We start from the raw sequence: 11762 nt of genomic DNA, 5'->3' as shown, positions 1-11762 counted from the left end.
TGGGATTGACTCCCTTTTGAAGTCTGTAAATGCAGTAAATTGCAATTTAAGTCAATTCCGTATTTGCTTCAAGATAGAGACCGGAAGGCTGACCCTTGATTTAAATTAAAGGGGCCATGGCATAAAAACTTTTTCCATGTTTAAGTGCTATAATTGGGCTCCAAGTGCTTCTATCAACATAGAAAATGTTACCCAGTAACTTAGTTTTGTAAACCATTTTCTGCAAGCATGTGAAAAAAATATGCCATTGAAATTTGACTCTCCTTATGATGTCATAAGGAGATCTTATTATAATAATACCGCCCCTTAATCTGCACTATCCAACCACGGCACAGCCATTTATTGCAGAGGGAATGGGAGAGGGAAAAAATAATTCACAGCACAATTGAGTTTCAATTGCATCAAACCACCATCATTGCGATCAGTGTTTGAATTTCATTATCTCATTTGCATTTTTAAAGACACACCCAAAATGCTACACTTTTGCTCACACCTACAAAGTGTCAATTTTAGCATGTTATAATAAATGATCTATATGGAATTTTGAGCTAAAACTTCACATATGTGCTCTGGGGACACCAAAGATTCATTTTAAATCTTAAAAAAGTCTTGTGACATTGCTTCTTTAAAAGAAACAATCTTAGCAAAAAAATTATATATATATATATATAATTTCGACCTTTTCGTTTTGGTGTATAAAACTCATGATGTGCTTCTTGGTCAGAGTTTTTATAAATTATATACTCTTACTTTATGCCAACAGTTGTTATATCTTCTGAAAAACTAAGGAAAATTATTTGAGACAAAGTTTGTACTGTAAAAGAAACAATTAAGAACTCAAAGTCACCAACGTGAGAAATGGAAGGGTAACATCTGAGCAATAAAATTTTCTTCTGGGCACCCGATCATTCCAAACAAACAGTGCATGAATGCTGGCAAGTAAATTTGAATTTCAAGCGCAGGAATGAGTTCAGATTCAATCTCAGATTTCTCTGAAATCACGTTTCAAAAAACGTTAAGCATCCTTATTGGATCCCTTTACAGAGAAGCCAACAGTATTGAAGTCTGTGTTATGCTTTGATGTTCTTGCCGCTTGGGGTATGTAGAATAGCATGGAAATGAAAGCACAGTGCATTACTGATTTCACTCCTCAGTCTTAAATTTTAATCCCGATTGCTTTCAAGCACTATACTATATCCTGGAGTAAAAAGGGAAAATGAATTAGATCACCATGGAAAATGCGGAAAAGTCCAATTGTGCAGCTGATTTCATTATGAATATACATGTGTATACTGTATTTACCCACAAAATATCACTGCAATAGTTGATGTTACTCTGTATGTGCGTGGTTACTCTGCTATGACACATGCGTGATCTTGAAATGAACTGACCTCAAACATCCATTAAAATTGCCAGCAGGTTCACAGATGCCACTCGGTTTGATAGGTTGTATCTTGTGAAATGTTATTTTTAGGCAATCAGAAGTGTCCATATACCCTTTGGAGACATTGTGTATAAAGTAGCCTACCAGTTTTTCTGAGTTTGATTTTATTCAGGGTGCGATTTGTAAAAAAATCAAATTTTTATTTATGAAAATCAATTATGAACCACGGCTTATATAGATTTTTCAGGGTTTAAGCTATTTCTTGTAACTGTTGAAAAAATGCAATGCACAACGTACTCTCAATATAACAAATAGGCATGCCTATACTTACAAAACATTAGACTAAGAAAATTACTTTTGTATGTTTGATGACGGACTTTTGACCTCTTTTTTGCTTTCCTGTGCCATCCTTGGAGTTTCTCCCCGTTCTAATGATAGTAGTTTCTGCGGTCTCATCCTCAATGGTATTTTTTCTTGGATTTGTTTGCGATGGTCCTGTAAAATACGATTAATTACTGCTTGGAATCCTTTTCATTTATTATTTGGCTGTTTTCGCACTGAAATAGACTATCGGTGCTTGGCGACATTTGGAAAATCTGGGCATGGATTAAAAAAGGATCATGACATAACCTAGATGTGCCTATTGGACCGTTTATACACTTTAAAAATGGCTTGTTTATTTTCGACATAACACACTGCTGGGTTAAAATTTACCCAATGCTGAGTTGTTTAACCCAACTGCTAGGTCCTTATAAACCCATGGTTACATAACAACAACCCAACATTGGGTAATTTTTAACCAACATGATCTCATGTTATATCAGTGTTATAGTCACAGAATATTTGATCACTTTATCCGTGTCCATGTCACGGAATTCAGCTTTTTTCCGTGACGGGAGCACAGATGTGTTTTCCTTGTCAATCCCATGGATTTCTCGTGTCATTTTATGTATTGTTTTCTCGTTGGTTTTTCCTATTTTCATATCATTGTGGCTTGGGGTTGGGGTTAGATTTGAGGATTGGGTTAGGATGTTCCTTTATGTTAGGATGTACTTTTATTGGCTTCTACATGTTTTTCTTCCGGTTTTAAAACTATTCTCGCCTGGAGGGTTAGAGTTGAGGTTTGGGTTAGGATGTCTAAAAAATGTAACAAAGTGATTCTAACCCCAACTCCAAGCGACAATGGTAAGAAAATAGGAAAAAACTACAAGAAAAAAATACATAAAATGACACAAGAAATCTGTGAGAGTGACACGAACAAAACTGAATTCCGTTTCATGGACACGGATAAAGTAATAAAATTTTCCGTGATTATTACACAGATTTTCACTTTTCGTGAGATCAGGTTGTGTTTAACCCAGCCATCTCTATGTTGCGTTTTCACCAACCGTGTTTCAGGCGTCAAAATCGCGTCTACCGTGCCTAGTTTGCCACTTGAACAGTTTGAATGCTTTTGCGCGTATAGGCAAAATCAGCTTCTTGTGGGAGGGGCAAGTGCTATGTGGTTGTATGTTTGCAAGATGACTGATTTTGATTGTGCAGTTAACGAGAGAGTTACCGGTTTGTATTTGGTAACCTTACTATAGGGGGAAAATAAACAGCGCGGGTCGATAAAATGTCACATAACTCAAAAGTGAAATGTGTATTACAACTTACCAGGTTGCCCAATGTCCTCACAGACACTCTTCCAAGCGAGATCCTTTTTATTCCTGTATTCATCTAAAGGTGTCTTATAGCTCCGGGTGACGGCTTACGGACAATATCAAGTGTTCCTTCAGGTTGAAATAGTGACCCCAGGCGGGGCTGCCGCCATAGCAGCAAGCAGGCTCCTGATCGGTTAACGGGGCGCGAAATTCCGCCAAAGTTTCAAATTGTTCAACTAGGGCGTCAGCCGGCAATTTGCGTCAAACGCAAAATGCACTATTTAAAAGCAACATTCGCGTGTATCACATGTATCGTGTGTATTCCGCAAACTAGAAGCGTGAAAGAGGCGGAATCGCGTCTTCCACGCCGCGCCAAATGCCTCATCCGCGCTGCGAGACCTCCAGACGCATTGAAATCACTCGCACTTCATGCCTCTACCGTGGTTGGTGTAAATGCAGAATTAGAGTGTATGGCGGTTTGATGACCATTAATCATGAGGGGATAAATTTTATCCCCACCAGGAATAAAAAATTATTAAAGAGCACATATTGTCCAACTCACATTTTTTAAATTTTTTTTGGTGTGTAAGTGTGCATTAGTACATGTTAATGATATGCAAAAGGTACACACCCCAGAGTAAAAGATGACGCGAGTTATAGTCTCCAACGTAAATCTCTTTGCTTGGACTACAACAAACACACGGATTGTAGGCAACAGTTTACTGCCTGGGATTGGTGATGTAGACAAGACCAACATTATCATAATTCCTCCCGCATGGACTGTAAGTTAACCCCTTTCAGCATTGCAATGTGACCGAATCTTTCAAACATGGTCACATTTCCGGCTGACGTCAGAGGTATTCAAACCAATCACAATGTACAGATTAGCTGGCCAATCAGGGACACAGAGCTTTTCAAATCTGTGCATTTCAGGAAGATAGTGAAAACTGGAGCTACAAAATATATAGGGCCCTATTTTAACGATCTAAGCGCATTGTCTAAAGCGCACAGCGCAACGTCTAAATGGGCGTGTCCGAATCCACTTTTGCTAATTTAACGACGGGAAAAATGTTTTTTGCGCCGAGCGCATGGTCGAAAAGGGTAGGTCCTATTGTAATGGGAGTATTTTGGGCGTAACCTGCAGTAAACCAATGAGAGTCACAGCTCTCATCCCCTTTAAAAGCCACTTGCTCTGGCGCTATGTCTAATCCCTATTTAGATGACGGACTTTGTAAACTGAAAAACTAAGCGGAGGAAGAAGATCCCCAGTTTAAGATTAATGTTAAATAATTATGTTGTTTTTCCACTTGTATTGAAATTGTTATTTTTTTAATAAAACCTTTAAAACCCGTTTTCTTTTAGTCATGGAAGTAAAAAAGCAGGCTTTAATTGCTTTAAATGTATGGCTATCCAATATCATCAAAAATAATTTACAAGTATGTAAGATAAGGTTTGTACTCTAAAAATACTTTATTTGTAACAAACAGGAGATAAAGAATTTACAAACGGCTCTCCTCACGTTTCAGCACTTTGGACAGCGTTTTTTTTTAGCAAAGAGTTTTTTAAGCATTACTTAAAAATGTTTCTCATCTCACCATATCCACAGGAACAGAGTCATCATATACAATAAATCCGTGAGGTAGCATTTAAAAACATTTAAAAACAGATGCATTTGTTCAAAGCAAAGCATTTATTTTCTTACCAGGCTGCAGGTGAAGCAGCTCTTTGTGCCTTCTAACGTCTCATAATTAGTCCTCATTTATGTCCAAGAGACTCAATAATAATCTTTTACATTCAATCCTTTAATCTTTCATATTTAAAAGCATTTTTGTGCTGCTGCCCATTTATGTACCTTGTGATAAGCAAACCCGCGTTGTCCTCCCGTGTATAGGCGCATTTTACTAATGCGCTCTTTAAATAACATAAAACACATTGCGCCATTGACTTTAGACTTTAGACCAGGTTTTTGTTGGTCAATGGCGTAGTCTATTTTAGTTGCCTCAAAATAGCAACGCGCCAACAATGCGCCTGAACACACCTCGTTTTCAGACCAGAACGCCCATGGGCGCAAAAGGGGGCGCAAATGCATTTGCTATTTAAACAACGCGGCGCTAAACATGAAAATTAGGGTGGAAACTAGCGAAAGACACTTGCGTCGCGCATTGCGCTGCATTGCGCCGGGTGTAAGATAGAGCCCATAGTATGTGAAAAATAATGTGTTTTTTTATCATAAACCACTAGGGATGTAACGGTATTATACATTTATACATATAAATTTTCCTGGTACCACTGTGGTCACATGATTCGGTAAAAGTCTTCCGGGCAACACATGTAGTTTTTTTCCGGCCAAGTGGAGCGAGTGGAGGGACGCGGGAACTACAATTCCCATAATCCCATGCGTGCCACTCTCATGCCTCTTTACAAGTGGAGCAACAATGGCGGAAGCAAAAGAAACATGGATTTTAAATCTGATGTGTGGAAAATGTTGAGTTCGCTGTGACAAGAAACGAGAAAGGACAAAATGTGATGGAGATACAAAAAACGGATGTGAGTAAATCCGTGAATGAGGAGAGTGTGTATGCCGTTTCTCAAATAGAAGGCAGCCTCCTTAGGTCGCATATGCAAGCTGCATCCGTCACCACACGTCTGGTTATTTAAGTTAATGGAGTACTACATTCGCAAGTCATAAGTGTGTTACAACAATATACGATTAAATAAGAATAATAGTCAACTTGAAAAATGTTAATATTGTGAAATAAATGACGTGTCTTCATGACGTATGCAGCCTACAAATGCGACCTATGGAGGCTGCAGACTTCCGATGTTGCTTTCATGGGAGAAATAGCATTATTAATAATTATAATAATAATAATAATAATAATAAAACTAGGTCAATTGAGGGAGTGACTCAATTCTTAAAACCTGACTGATTGGGAGTTGATTAAAGTTCACAAACTAAACTGAAACTCCATTTTTTATTTTATTACATGGTCTAATTATTTTTGTCCTTTTTATGAAAATTGTAAACACTACACTACACTACACTTTGTACATTATAATGTTCAGTCTTCTTTAATAAACACTTTACTTCCTGTAAATGTTTCAATAATTATTGTACCTTGGGCATCATACCGAAATACAGTGACATTTTTTGATACCGTTTCATCCCTATGAACCACACAAACACATTGTATTATACTTAATACGCAAAATAACCTTTTTTAGCAATGAAATAGGGGCTCTTTAATCAGAGGCAGGGATTTAAAGACCAGAGGGGGTATAATGCCCCCCCCCCCAGAAAATCACACCCTGCCTTTATTATACTCACTGTATTGAGTTTAATAGATGCATTTTAATTGTAAACGTGGCAATTTTTTTTTATTTCTGATGGAAACTGTCAGATTTTTGGGGTCATTTGTAAATATGCTGAAAATGATTAACTGCCAGATTTCTGTACACTTTTAATTGGGTATCTAAGGGCATTGTTTCTCATTGTGTTGCAATTCCAATGTGATTAAACTGACGAGTTCTCATGATTCGGTCGAGATCCAGCAAAACCCTGAGAGATCAAAACAGCCTTTCAAAATGTTCTCTTGGTAAAAGCTAACTCAGGAAATAGATTTAGCATTTTCTGCCTAGTTTCCCTTTAGTCAAGTCTGAGTAGGCGTTTGCTGGTGAGGACCAAACCTGATCTGACCCTAGAGAACCTTTAGTGCAGTGGTGAGTTTAAAACACCTGAAATTACAGGGTGTAAAAATATATAGCACATCCATTATAACCTTTTTGATTACGATTCACTGTGTAAATTGTAAGCAATGTTTTTTTTATGTTAGACCTAAATCGTATCCAACTTTAATAGCTTGTTAAAAAAGTGGAATACAAATCCAATAACCTAAGTTTTTCATTTACTCGCAAAAATGATGTATGATCCCTATCGGTCTCCAAAAATGTCTCCCTATCTGATCAGAAGTGTTTTTACGGTAGACCAAATATAAAGGGGCAGTTTCCCGAATAGGGTTGTAATGGTATACCGGTATGACGATACACCATGATATTAACATGCACGCTTATCATACCGTAAACATTTGCTTAATACCGGTTTTGGAAAAATTATAATAAAGGAGATCTCACCTGTGCTTCTGCGCATATATACTTCATTTCACATGACTGCTAGACACCACTCCTATAGCTTTTCTCTGTACAGCAGAGAAAATTTCAGAGCCAAAGAACACAAAATCTAACCTCTATCCCCCGCTGAGAAAAAGTTAAAATCTGCATTATGGGAATACTTTGGGTATCCCAAAAATGAGCACGTGTTGTCCTTAAAGATGAATATCCAGTTTGCAAGAAATGTGGACGAAGAGTGGCTGCAAAAGGAGAAAATACGTCGAACATGTGCTACCATATTCGCAAACACATCCCTCTGTGCAGATAAAGATGTGTTTTGTTTATAATTTAAAGCAGTATTATTTGCGTGATGCAGAGGGAATCCCAAAATCTAGTCTTGAAAATCGGCCATAAATCGGAAATGGATGTGTGTTTAATTTTCGGCCGATCTGTTTTTGGACACAAAGCTGTTATATAAATGCACCTCTGAAGTGAACTGTCTTCAGAAAAGTCTTGATGGCATTTTCTTGTCGTTTAATCTCAGTATAATGCCTGATAAAGCGTTGTTTATAAGCGCACATGTCTGTTTTGTTTATATGTGAACGCTGGTAACCTCTCGCTCTCCGTCTCGTTCTCTTAAAACACTAAAGCACATTTAAGTGATTTATATTACAAGTAAATTTTAAGTTGATTATACATAGGCGAAATCTAAAGAGAAATAACTTATTTCTTATTTTGTTCAAATGAGTGATGCAGCATTATTTTCTTTCCTTTTTTTTAAAGTTTTTTTTTTTTTTGATATATCTGTTTTCATTATAGTTGATGTTTATAATAATACTACAAATAATTTTATAACATATACCGTGAAACTATGAACACCGTGATAGTTTCTGAGACGATTATCATACCGTGAAAATTTCATACCGTTACAACCCTATTCCCGAACAGGGTTTAGATTAATCCAGGACTAGGCCTTAGTTATATTAAGACATTTAAGTAAGTAAACCTTACTAAAACATTACCGGTGTGCATCTTGAGACAAAACAACAGCACTGATATATACTCACCTAAAGGATTATTAGGTACACCTGTTCAATTTCTCATTAATGCAATCATCTAATCAACCAATAACATGCTTCAATGTATTTAGGGGTGTGGTCCTGGTCAAGACAATCTCTTGAACTCCAAATTTAATGTCAGAATGGGAAAGGAAGGTGATTTAAGCAAGGTTATTGGTGCCAGATGGGCCGGTCTGAGTATTTCACAATCTGCTCAGTAACTGGGATTTTCACACACAACCATTTTAAGGGTTTACAAATAATGGTGTGAAAAGGGAAAAACATCCAGCATGCAGCAGTCCTGTGGGCGAAAATGCCTTGTTGATGCTAGAGGTCAGAGGAGAATGGGCCGACTGATTCAAGCTGATAGAAGAGCAACTTTGACTGAAATAACCACTTGTCACAACTGAGGTATGCAGCAAAGCATTTGTGAAGCCACAACAGTGACAACCTTGAGGCGTATGGCCTACAACAGCAGAAGACCCCACCGGGTACCGCTCATCTCCAATACAAATAGGAAAAAGAAGCTACAGAAATTATTCTGGCGTAAACAGAATGAGAACATGGATCCATCATGCCTTATTACCACTGTGCAGGCTGCTGGTGGTGGTGTAATGGTGTGGGAGATGTTTTCTTGGCACACTTTAGGCCCCTTAGTGCCAATTGGGCATTGTTCAAATGTAGGGATGTAACGATTCAATCACGTGTCCCATTAAAAATGCCTGTCTGAAATCGATTCTGAACCGCAAGGCTGCGATTCTTTGCTTCATGCACAGCTTGTGCGTGTACTACTGCTCTGTGATCAGTAGGAAGTCCTTATCAATCTAAAATCATTATGAGTCTGAGTCGTTTATAACGTGAAATTAAAAAAGCAACACTCGTTAAATAAAAATCATTCAAAATATTCTTTATTATCATGAAAATACCTGAAACAATTTGAAGAACAGCGTATAAATATTCCTGTAGACATTTCCTGCAATAGCTTGTAATACTACTTCTTCTGTGGCACAAAGGGAGTTTCTGCACAAGAGCGCCCCCTGGCGTTCGGATGTGCCGGGATTTCACCGTAATTCATTCAAATTCATTCATTGAGAAAACGCGCATTTGCACGGTTAATCGTTACACCCCTATTCAAATGCCATGGCCTACCTGAGCATTGTTTCTGACCATGTCCATCCCTTTATGACCACCATGTACCCATCCTCTGATGGCTACTGATGGCACCATGTCACAAAGCTCGAATCATTTCAAATTGGTTTCTTGAACATGACAATGAGTTCACTGTACTAAAATGGCCCCCACAGTCACCAGATCTCTACCCAATAGAGCATCTTTGGGATGTGGTGGACCAGGAGCTTCGTGCCATGGATGTGCATCCCACAAATCTCCATCAACTACAAGATGCTGTCCTATCAATATGGGCCAACATTTCTAAAGAATGCTTTCAGCACCTTGTTGAATCAATGCCATGTAATAAAGGCAGTTCTGAAGACGAAAGGGGGTCAAACACAGTATTAGTATGGTGTTCCTAATAATCCTTTAGGTGAGTGTATGTTAAGATACTTTAATGCAAGGTGTTTTAATTAAGGCAGCTCAATCATGCATTTTAGTCTGGGACTATGAAAAGCCCTGTCAGGGAAACCACCCCAAAATGTTTTATGAAACTGACTGTTCAATGTCTTTTGTTGCATTTTTCAATTCAGACTGCATGAAGAGGTCAGTAGTTGTTTGTTAGTTTCTCCCACCTTTCCTGTCTTTCCTGAATGCCTCCGTATTCCCTGAAGGTCTCAGTATGGAAACTTGTGTTCCCTTTCAGTCGGTCACTACGACGTCACGTCGTGACCGACGAATTGGGAACTCGCTTAGAGAGACCAATCTGCTTCGTTTACTACTAAAACGCCAATGAACTTGGCATTGAGATATTTGCATAATGCTGGCGCCGCCCCGCCAGGTGCCTTTATAAGCAGCAGGTGCAAATAGGGAAATTAGCTTTTTCGCTTCGAAAGCCGGCTTTATCTGCTACTGAGAAGCTACTCTCTGCTCTTCTGGGAACGGTTGCTGAAGTTGATTGACAAGCAGTACTAACACAGCGGACGCTCGCAGTATTCCACGGCTCTACATCTTTTTTGTTTTGAGTTTAGTGTGTGCGTTGCCTTCCCTGTGCGCATCATCAGCTGAGCACCTAAAGAGTGATTTCCCTAAAAGAGTGATACGTGAGAGCTCTGTGTCTTTTTAAAGGCGGCCACTCTCTCGTATATGCGGAGATCAGCGTCCTTTTCAGGATAGCTTTTCGCCCGTGCGATCTTGGATGCGAGAAGTATAGGGTTCCAGTGACGGTCACGAGCGCTGTCTTCGTGCTCAGGCATCGAGCACTCCGGGGCTGCGTTCGTGGAGAGTTTCTGTTCTCTCTGTGAGAGCATAACCCTCTTGGATTGCGGAGACGACTGTCGTTTCTACGGGAACGCTGTCCGCGCCTTTGCAGTGCTGATGCCGCCATGGTGCGGCTGTCAAGCGCTCGCAGGGCGCCCTTCGCGTCACTACGCTGAGTAGGACGGAGGATGCGTCCTCCACCTACCGGCCTTCTCATCCTCAGCCGGTTGAGGCTCCGGTGGAGACTGCAGAGTCGTGTTCTACGATGTCTGCCGAATCCATTGGACCTCCTTCTGGTCCCGTCACTTCTGCAGCATCAGAGGGGTGTCCATTTTTCCTCCGAGGCAGAGTCGTTCCGGAGATGGTTAACCCCTCTCCGCCCGAACCGTCCCGCCCACATGATTGGTACTTCGGAGCGGGCCTCTCGGTCCTCTCCTCCTGTGCCTTTCTTTTCCGACGGCACGAAGAGCTGACGTGATTTGCGGCCGTCCGGCCGTTCAGCTTTCACCCCTCACCTCCCTCACCAACGGAGCCGCTAAGGGCGGGGACCCCTTCAGTGGAGCGGGATGCGTTCCTGGAGGGACCACCCAACCCTTCCCTCCCGTGTTTGTAGACAGTTGTCCGGTTACGGGCGCTGTCCGTCAGGCATGCGGAGAGGCGGCTTCAGCCCTGCACGCAATAACGTTGCTACAGGTTCACCAAGGATTTACGAGGGAGGCCGCGACCTTCAGTCGTGCGATGTCCACCACAGTGGTTCAAGATCGCCACCTTTGGCTGTGTCTGGCTGACATGACGGATGCAGGCGAGAACAACTTCTTGAATGCTCCTGTCTCACAGACCGGCCTCTTCGGCGAGGCCGTGGAGTCGTACAGCTCCGCTGCGCAGACTGAGGCGATCTCCTAGGTCATGCCCCGGCGAAGGAAAGCTGCCATTGGTCCACCACGCCGGCTCCTCAGTCTGCCTCTCGCCGTCGGCGTCCTGCGGCGACCACCTCCGTTCCCCTCCTCGGACCCCATCTCGGCAGCGCAGGGGAACCGGTCGTCAGCAGCTCGCCCCGCCCGCTTAGCCGCTTCCCGTGAAATTCGGGAGTTTAAGTGGCCAGTGAAGGGCGACCCGGATTGGCAGAGGATCACTCTTCAGGAGATGGAGCTCCTTCCCCCGATAGAGGGTCGGGTGGATAATCCTTGGTTTGCATATGTT

Source organism: Paramisgurnus dabryanus, chromosome 17, assembly GCF_030506205.2.
Source record: "Paramisgurnus dabryanus chromosome 17, PD_genome_1.1, whole genome shotgun sequence".
NCBI lineage: Eukaryota > Metazoa > Chordata > Actinopteri > Cypriniformes > Cobitidae > Paramisgurnus > Paramisgurnus dabryanus.
Note: the sequence above shows the minus strand (reverse complement) of the source record.